This window comes from Rhinolophus hipposideros (genome assembly GCF_964194185.1).
Source record: "Rhinolophus hipposideros genome assembly, chromosome: 2".
Lineage (NCBI taxonomy): Eukaryota > Metazoa > Chordata > Mammalia > Chiroptera > Rhinolophidae > Rhinolophus > Rhinolophus hipposideros.
In genome coordinates this window covers 99,804,087-99,814,766 of record NC_138048.1, presented here as the reverse complement: position 1 = coordinate 99,814,766, position 10,680 = coordinate 99,804,087, and positions in this window count along the sequence as shown.

The following is a 10,680-nucleotide window of genomic DNA, read 5'->3' as shown; positions in this document are numbered from 1 at the left end:
TTCAATGAGCGAAATTAAATATACAGAGTTGATGTGAGTTGGAGACCTGCAGGTTAAGAAAAAGGGAAAATTCAGATTGAGTACCCAAAGAAAGCAAAGGACACAAGAGAAAGTCAAAAGAAGCTTTCGTTTCAATAGAAAAGAAACCTGGGCCTCATGGTTCCCTAAAGATTAGCAGATTTTAACTTTCATTAAAACCCACATTGGGGCATTTTCCACTTTCTGTCTAAAGAAATGTGCATTTGAGGAAGAAATAATGCCAGCATCCTTTTTAAGAGTAGAAAAGACACCTATGGTCATTCAGATGGAAAACATTTCTCCACCACTTTTTGATTACATTATCTCCTTTCCTTTCCATCTTTCTCACCTACTTCTTTCCATGTCTATAATCTCACCGCATTCTCTCATCCCACTACCCCATATCCAAACTTTTCTTTTCCTTCTCTCTACAGTTTTCATTTGCCTTCTCCCCTTTTAGAGGGGTATCTTCAAGCATTTCCCAATACCCTGCCTAACCCCCTAACTCCCATCCTTACACCTGTGTACCTCATGATGGGGAATTTAGAGCATAAAAGCCTCTTGACTTGGATTCTAGGTTTTGTGGTACACACACTGCTATGCTACGCTAGTTGTACACTCTGGTCCCTGCCATCTAAGAGCTTATAAACTATAATAGATAATATGTACTGCTCAGCTTTTGCTGGGTAACAAATAATCCCCACATCGCAGAACCTTCCAGAATCAAGCCTTTATTTCTTGCTCTTGTTACATGAGGACTGAAGGTCCACTGTGGCTTTCCTACAGGTGACAGAATGACTTTGGGTCTGCCCCACATGTCTTCTTCTTATATCATGATATGTTCATCTGCAGAGGGCAGGAGTCCAAGCAGCTGAGCGAAAAAACACAATTTTATTTAAAGCTTCTGCTATGCTGTGATCTTGATCATGTCTGCTCACATTCCATTAGCTAAAGCAAGTCACATGTCGGATGGAGTCTGTCAATATACTCCGCCTGCAGGGAGGGAACAAGAAGCTGTGACCAAAAATACAACCTACCACAAAGAAGTGTGTGAACAAGCAGGTGACTGGCAACACACAAGACCAACATCTAGTAGTTGTATGTTTATGAATCGTATTTTCCCCAATTTGGATAATTCTATAAGAAAAAGTGTTATTTTCTGGACAAAAAAAAAAGGTAATTGTGATTATTGTTTTTAAAAAATTGGAAAATTTGGGGGTACAACAATAAACAAGATAAAAAAGGACAGCCGTAACATCACTACCCAGAGATAATTTAGTACATCTCCTTAAGGAATTTTTTCTACAAGTGGGTGTGAGTTAAATTGTGATTGGACTTCAAGGTTTTATATCCTGCTTTTCTTCATTAACATATTGTGTGCTTTTCCCCAGGTCAGTAAAAATCCATCATGGGTCTCACCTTATATAAATGTGCAATGTTTATTTTTATAATGTAGAAGAACAAGTTACTTTACATCCTCCTATCATTGGACATTTGACTTGCCTCTAAATTTTTATGCTACTATACGTATTTCTGCAATGAACATCCTTATAAATACATTTTTTGGTATCTGTGACTATTTCCTAAAGATAGAATTTTTGAGTTATAATTGACATATAGCACACTACATGTATTTAAAGTGTGCAATTTGTTGAGTGTTGACGTATATCTACAGGCATGAAACTACCACCAAAATCAATACTGGATAATAAACATATCCATCACCTCCAAAAGTTTCCTTCTGCCTCTTTGTAATCTCTCCCTCTCACACCTCCCCGCACTACTCAACCTATTAAAACAGCTTTCTGTCATTACAGGCAAGTTTGTTTTTCTGGAATTTTGTAAGAATTAGAATCATACAGTAGGTACTTTTTTGGCTGGCTTCTATCACTTGCATCATTATTTAACGATTCACCCATGTAGTTGAATGTATCACCTCAATACTTCCTTTCTTTTTGTTGTGCAGTAGTATTCCACTGCATGGATATAGCTCACTTCATTTATTCATTCATCTCTTCATGGACCTTTTGATTGTTTCCAGAATCAAAACTGTTTCCAGGTTTGGGCTATTACAAACACAGTTGATATGAATATTCATGTTCCAGTTTTTGTATGAACATATGCTTTTATTTCTTTGGGATAAATATGTAAGATTGGAATGGCTGGGTCATATGGAGAGAGATATTTAACTTTTAAGAAACTGCCAAACTATTTTCCATGCGGTTGTACCATTTTACATTCCCACCGGCATGTGTGAGAGTTTCAGTTGATTCACAGCTCATTAACACAAGGCATGGCCAGTCTTTTTAATTTTAGTCATTGTAATAAGTGGTATCTCAGTGTGGTTTTAATTTGGATTTCCCTAATCACTAATAACGTTGAGCATCTTTCCATGTGTTTATTTGCCATCCATATATATATATATATATTGGCAGTATATATATACATATATATATGTGAAATATCTGTTCAATTTTTTTGCCCATTTAAAAAAATTATTTTACTGTTGAATTTTGAGCATTCTTTATATATTCTGTATACAGGCATACCTCAGAGATAGTGTGGTTTTGGTTCCAGACCACTGCAATAAAGTGACTCACACAAATTTCTCAGTGCACATAAAAATTATGTTTACACTATACTGTAGTCTAGTAAGTGTGCCATAACATTATATCTAAAAAGTAATGTACATAACTTCATTAAAAATACTTTATTGCTAAAAAATACTTTATTGCTTACCCTCATCTGCGCCTAATCTTTCCGCTGGTGGAGGGTCTTGCCTCGATTTTGATGGCGGCTGGCTGATCAGGGTGGTGATTGCTGAAAATTGGGTGGCTGTGGCAATTTTTTAAAATAAGACAACAATGAAGGTTGCTGCATCAGTTGACTCTTCCTCTCATGAACGATTTCTCTGTAGCACGTGATGCTGTTTTTCGTCGCATTTTACCCACAGTATAATTTATTTCAGTATAGGAGTCAGTCCTCTCAAACCCTGCTACTGCTTTATCAACTAAGTTTAAGTAATATTCTAAGTCCTTTGTTGTCACAAACTGCACAGCACCGTCACCAGTAGATTCCATTTCAAGAAACCACTTTCTTTGTTCATCCATAAGAAGCAACTCCTCATCCGTTGCTAGGATGGGAACAAGATTCCCTACTCTGGGTCTGGCCTTCCTAATCTGAATAGCTTTGCCACACTTTGGAAGGTAATTAAAAATGGAATTCTGTTCATGTGGAATCAGGGAAGTTGGGATCACAACTGTACACAAGGTAACTAACAGTGTCTGCCATAGAAGGCTATTCTAATTAGATATCTCAGAAATATGTCTTCATTGATAGAAGACACATCAGTACTCTGCTGGAATATAGACAGAAACTGTGTGTTGGGTGGGTTAGGGAGCCCTGGAGGCCTTACTGAGGATAATGTGTGAGTGCATTGCAATTCCACAGTGATACAAAAGATTCTTTCATCCTTTCTTTCCCTTTCTTCCATCATCTTTGTCATTTTATTTTTACAACTGCCCTCGTCCCCACTCCAAATCCTTTTATGACTTTTTCTGCTTGAGGTCTTTTTTTCTTCTCAAAGACCGGTACAAGTTTCTAAGTTACCAGCCTTCCTCTGGACACCAAACAAAGTGATAAGCAGAGTATCCGTGCAAATCCTCAGGAGCACAGTGAAAGAGTTTGGGTATCTGCCCTCCGCCCTGGAAATTTCTTTTCTCTTTTCTTTTTTCAAATTTATTAAATGTATTGAGGTGACAACGGCTAGTAAAATTGTATAGGTTTCAAGTGTACAATTCTGTATTACATCATCTATAAATCCCATTGTGTGTTCACCACCCAGAGGCAGTTCTCCTTCCATCACCATATATTTGATCCTCTTTTCTCTCTTCTACCATCCTCCTCCCCGCTTACCCTCTGGTAACCACTAAACTGTTGTCTGTGTCTATGAGTTTTTGCTTGTCTTGTTCCTTTGTTGCTTTCAGTTTTATCTTCTACATATGAGTGACGTTACATGGTTCTTGACTTTTCCTGTCTGACATATTTTGCTTAGCATAATGATCTCAAGATCTGTCCATGTTGTTGCAAGTGGCAGTATGTCATCTTTTCTTATGGCCGAGCAATATTCCATTGTGTATATATACCACATCTTCTTTATCCATTCATCTACTGAAGGACACTTTGGTTGTTTCCATGTCTTGGCCACCATAAATAATGCTGCAATGAATATCAGGGTACATATATCTTTACAGATAAATGTTTTCAGATTTTTGGGGTAGATACTCAGGATAGGGATTGCTGAGTCATATGGACATTCTATTCTTACTTTTTTGAGGAACCTCCTTCACATTTTCCATAGCAGCTGTACCAATTTACATTCCCACCAACAGTGTATGAGGGTTCCTTTTTCTCCACAGTCTTTCCAACCTTTGTTATTACTTGTCTTGTTGATGATAGCCATTCTAACAGGTGTGAGGTGATAGCGCATTGTGGTTTTGATTTGCATTTCCCTAATAGCTAGCGAAGTTGAGCATTTTGTCATATATCTCTTGGCCGTTTGTATGTCTTGGGAGAAGTGTCTGTTCAGGTCTTCTGCTCATTTGTTAACTGGATTGTTTATTTTTTTGTTGTCGAGTTGTATGAGTCCTTTATATATTTTGGATATTAGCCCCTTATTGGAGGTGCTATTTACAAATATCTTCTCCCATTCGGTTGGTTGCCTCTTTGTTTTGTTGATGGTTTCTTTTGCTGTGCAGAAGCTTTTTTGTTTGATATAGTCCCGTTCATTTATTTTAGCTTTTACTTCCCTTGCCTTTGAGGCCAAATTCATAAAATCTTTTTTGAACCCAAAATCCATAAATTTAGTACCTAGGCTTGCTTCTATGCAGTTTATTGCTTCAGGTTTTATGTTTAGGTCTTTGATCCATTTTGAGTTAATTTTGGTATATGGTGACAGATAGCAGTCTAGTTTCATTCTTTTGCACATGGCTTTCCAATTTTCCTAGCACCATTTATTGAAAAAGATTTCTTTTTTCTGTTGTACATTTTTGGCTTTGTAGTACAAGTTGAAGTCAGGGAGTGTGATACCTCCAGCCTTGTTCTTTTTTCTTAGGATTGCTTTGGCTATTCGGGGTCTTTTGTGATTCCGTACAAATCTAATGAGTTTTTGTTGTATTTCTTTAAAAAATGCCATTGGGATTTTCATAGGGATTGTATTAAATCCGTATATTGCTTTGGGTAATATGGCCATTTTAACTATGCTGATTCTTCCAATCCATGAACACAGAATAGCTTTCCATTTCTTTGTGTCTTCTTCTGTTTCTTTTTAAAATGTCATAGTTTTCAGTGTATAGGTCCTTCACATCTTTTGTTAAGTTTATTCCTAAGTATTTTATTCTTTTTGTTGCAATTTCAAAAGAAATTTTTTTTCACTTCTTTTTCTGAAATTTCATTGTTAGTACTGTTTTCCCCCTAAAATAAGACCTAGTCGGACTGTCAGCTCTGATGTGTCTTTTGGAGCAAAAATTAATATAAGACCCAGTCTTATTTTAGTATAATATAAGACTAGGTCTTTAATATAATATAATATAATACAATACAATATAAAATAATATTATATAAAACCAGGTATAATGTAATAGAATAGAATACTGGGTCTTATATTAATTTTTGCTCCAAAAGATGCATTAGAGCTGATGGTCTGGCTAGGTCTTATTTTCGGGGAAACATGGTATATAGGAATGCAATGGATTTTTGTACATTGATTTTGTAGCCAGTAACTTTACTGTATTCATTTATTGTTTCTAATAGCTTTATGGTGTGTCCTGGAAAATTTTTGATAGCTTGACAAAAATACAATGAGACTCAACAAAGGGGAAATCTCTTCATTCCAAACCAATAGTCATGGAGCATGTGGGCTTAAAGTGGCTAAAGAAAGGGGGGAAAGATTACTGAGTACATGTGGGAAAAGAAAAAAAAAACAGAAAAGAAAAGGTGACTCTGTTTTCAAGATTTACAACACATAAAACAATTAGCAAACAAAGCAACATTCCCAGCGGTGCCCTACATATCACCCTACACTCCAAATGAGTGCTCCTCTTCTTCCTGCCTCCTGACCACTGTGCTTATTATACCATTTAGCACATGGTCAACTAGAGGTAATGAAAAAATGTAAACTCCTAAGAATTTACTTTTTTCACATATTAAGAAGTCTGGAAGGAAGCCCTTGCTGCTGTTAGTTTAGCTGCTTAAGCTCATTAAGAACCCAGCTCTTTTCACTCTGCCTGCTTCCATTTGTTAAGTTTTTTTGGTCTTTGTGTCTGTTGCTTCATGGTTACAAGATGGCTGCCACAGCTCCAGAAATCATGGCTACATTCAATGTCAGGATGCAGTGAGGCAGCTAGATAAAGCTACTGTTGTTGCTGCCTTACATCAGGGGAATCAAAAATAGTTTTCACAAGCCCTCAGTAGACTTCCCCTCTGTCTCACTGACCAAAACTTGGTTACATGGCCCCCCACTCACTGCAAACACGGCAGCAACAGTCAGTACCTAGTAAACAGTATTAGCTTAGCCATAATTGGCTTAAAACCAATCACAGTTCATACCTGGAGCTGGATACATGGCAGTCCGCCACACTTTGAAACCCTCCCCCACCCCAACAAAAAAAAGTCAGAGTTCTGTTAGCAAGAAAGAAAGCAGAGAAATGGAAGGTGACAAGGTCTGCTAAGCTCATTCACACATGTGCCTTTTATCCTATTCACCTCACCTACAGTGGCCTCACCAACCACCTCCTCTTACAATCAATTCATACTTCACACCCCAGCTGACCTTGACTTTAGGACCGACCCAGGCCCTGCAGTCCCACCTGAGAGGACAGTTGAGCAATGCCTCTGGCCCAGTGGAAAAACCCAGGCTCTGGAATCTGCTTTCCTGGATTTGAATCTTAGCCAGGCCCCTTTCTAATTACAGCCTTGTAGGAATTGATTTGATCTTCTGGGAGTAAGAACCCTTCAGTTTTCTCATCTGTTAAAAAAACATAAATATAGTGACTAGCACACAGTTGTCTTCAATTTTTTAAGAATTACTGGATGGATGGATGGATGGATGGATGGATGGATGGATGGATGGATGAAACCTACTCCCCACAGAACCACTGAAAAAAATTAAATGAGATAACATATATAAAAAGACTGAAGGACTCCTGACACACAGTAAATGCTCATTAGACATGAGTAGATCATATCACTCCCCTACTTCAAAACCTGCAATAGCTTTAGTTACCCTTAGTGTAAAGGATCAAGTCCAAACTGCTTGAACAATCTGGCCTTTGCCTACATCTTGGGACCCTCACGCTGTCTCTCACCTGGGCACTTGCACACCTGCTCCTCCCACCGGGAACTGGATGAGCCCACTCATCCTTCATGCCCTACCTAGCCTTAGGAGTCTCTTCCTCCTGGGGACCTTCACTTCTGCTCCTTTCACGAGCTATGCCAGTTAATGTTCCCAGGGCAACAGGAAGTTGGGACATTCAAGAAGAACTTATTCAGGGAGAATTTTCAGATTTGAAAAGCAAAGAAAGTATTTGGAAGCAAGAAAGCATTCTCTCAAATCTGCACCCCATCGCCTCAAGCTAAACGCCCAGAAAAGAACAGAACTCATCTTGTTCTGCCTCTAGGGAAGTTGTGGCAACAAGAACTGAAGATGAGACCAGGATAAGGAACGGGATAGAACTACAAAGAAGGAGCAGGCTCCTCAAGGAACCAGGAACTAAAAGAACTTGGAAAGACCCCATAATTATCTGGAAACCTACAATTTTCCAAGAATTATAGTTGCAGTCTCCTGCGATCCCTCATTTTGGACACACTCCTTGTATGTCCACAGCTAAACTGTTCAGCTCTCCTCCTTCCAGTCCCACCCCCCTGACTCCCTAGCTCTGCACGAACATTCATACTCCCAGGGATTTTTTTTATCCTCAACTCACGTCCTGATGGGTTTCTGCACAGCAGTCCGCACACTCTTTTGGTGGCACTGCCCCTCCACTGCTCCACTGCGCACGCTAAGACCCTGTTCTTGTGCCCCGCCCATTTTTGCCCGCCCCCCTCTTCCATCTATCCTGATTACAGAACCTGGATCCCTTCCTAAACTACCACTCTCATCCCTTCAGTTGCCTGCTCAGATACCTTCGTTGGCTTCCCATTGTCTCCATCGTTAGGTGCAAATATCTCACCTGGCGCTTTGCACCCTGCACTGTGAGTCCCCAAGTACCTTACCATCCGTTTCTCATTTGGCTTCCCCCTACACGTTTCTCTTTGAGACACATCACTCACTCAAAAGAGTGTTCCTAAGAGATGTACAACTTACATTTATAAAGACCATATCTGTGAAACCACCAATCACAATAAGACTCGGAGTTTTTGTTAGATAGCCACTGACTTCTGTGTGTACCCCCACTAATGTATCTCCTTTCTGTCTCCAAGAGAGAACACTCCCCTGACAGTTGCAGAATCGTTCCCTTGATTTTTTTATAGTTTTACCACCTATTCCTAGATGACATTTTGTTTAGGATTGCCCGATTCTGAATTATCCATAGATCGTATCATTGTATATTTCTTGTGCTGTGACTAGATTCCCTTTTTTAGCAGCATTTTTTTAGATAAAATTCACACACCATGCAATTCACCCATTTAAAATGTACAATTCAATGGTTTTGGTATATTTATTATATTTAAGGTAAACATCACCTCAATCTAATTTTAGAAAATTGTATCACCCCAACGAAAAGTCTTGGGCTTATTAGCACCCCACTCAACCCTAGGAAATCACTAATCCACTTCCTGTGTCGACAGATTTGCTATTCTATTCTATGTCATGTCAATGGCATCACACTCATTTGGCCTTTCGCACATTCTGTGCTCTCACGAAACTGGGCCCCACTTCTCCCCCTACAAACTGGAACACTAGTCATTCTGTCTGGAGAGCCTCCCTGGCATGCTGCCCACTCAGGCTGGTGGCTTGTGTAGGATTGGACCCAAGTCATCTCGCTTCCATGAAGCCTTTCCTCTTTTCCACGCCACTCCCTTGTGATTCTTCCCTTGTCAAATTTTCAGAAGGTATTGCGTGTAAGCTTGTGTCATGGGGTCCAGTGTCTCCTGCACTAGACGATCAGCTCTGGGAAGGGTCAGGACCTGCTCAGAGCCTGGCACACGGCTGGGGCTGAATGGGCATGTGCTGAGAGAATGAAGGACACGCACGGCATTTTGCCTCACATCACCGCTATGTGTGTGAATGTGGGGAATTCACTAGGTACAGTCAGAACACAGTGTTTTCTTTCCCCTGAAAGGGCTTGTGCAATTTGCTCTGTGGAGCTGGGTCTTTCCCTGCTCCCAAATGAAATCTCAGGCAGGCTTCCTGCTCACTCTCAGATAATGCTTCCACAACATCAATTTTGGCCACCATGGTTTCTTCTCTCTTCCTCCCTCCTTGCTGGCTGTACCTTTTGATTTTTCCATGGTTCAAATCAGGGCTGGGGTTAGCAGTCAACACCATCAGCCATGGTTCATATGTGAAGCTAACTCTTTCTCTGAGCCTCCCTCCTGCTCCCTGAAACTGGAGATATTTCTTACTTGTCATGCCCTTGACTCAGACAGAAACATCCCATCTAGTTGGTCACTTAAAAACTCTCCTTTGGTCTTTGGTCACCTAGCAATATCTCTAGCTTCCTTCTGCTCTTAGAATTCTCCATGATAATCCCACAGGGCTCTCTGTGCCATGGCCTACCTCTGGACCGCAATGAACATGCATCTTTGGCCTGCTGTTAGTAGAAGTGCAGGCTTACAGCCCTCTTCTCTGTGGCCTCACCAACCTCTTAACTGTGAGAATCCTCTTGTTGAAATCAGACTCTAGTCCCCTGAGTTACTAAATTCCTGGGGACACCTAACAAGCTCTCCAAAATGTGTCTTTTAATCCACCCTCACAGATTGAGGAAAGAAGGAAGCATCCCACCCTCACTCCACGGAGGGATAAATCTTATTGCACAATGCTTATTTGTCTTTAAAGAAATCCTCTCTCTAACCGCCAGCCCCTCTCAGCCTCTCCAGTGTTTGGTATAGGCTGCAGTGAGTTGTCAGCTGGGGGCCTCAAAGCTGGTTTCCAACCACCTCCTTTGCAGTCCTGCATGGAAACCACACACCTCACTTTGGAATGTCATTGCTCTCGCCACCTATTGACTTGGGGCCTCAGCCAAAACTGAGACAAGAGTCCCATTTTAATATCCTGTACTTGCCTTATCCTCTCAGGAGTCTTCATGCTTCTGGAAGCAGGAACTCTGACACATTCATCTTCATTGCCTTCTCCCCTCTTACCTGGTTCTTAGTGGTGCCATGCTCAAGGTGCTAGTAAGTATTTCAGAGGAAAACAGAAGTGGTGATGGCCCAGCTTCAGGAAGCAGCATGGAAGAGGAAAAGGCAGGAGAGCTCAGTTCTCAAAAAGGAGGCTTTAGAGGTTTTGCTTTAGAAGTTATTCAGGCTTGGGAGCTATTTGTCAATGAAATCAAAGATCTTCCGGGTCCAGTTTCCTCTGGCATTGGGTCAAAAACAAGTACAGAATGTAAGTAATGTGGTACAGACTGGCCTTACAATGTTGAGAGTGCACAAAATGGGAAT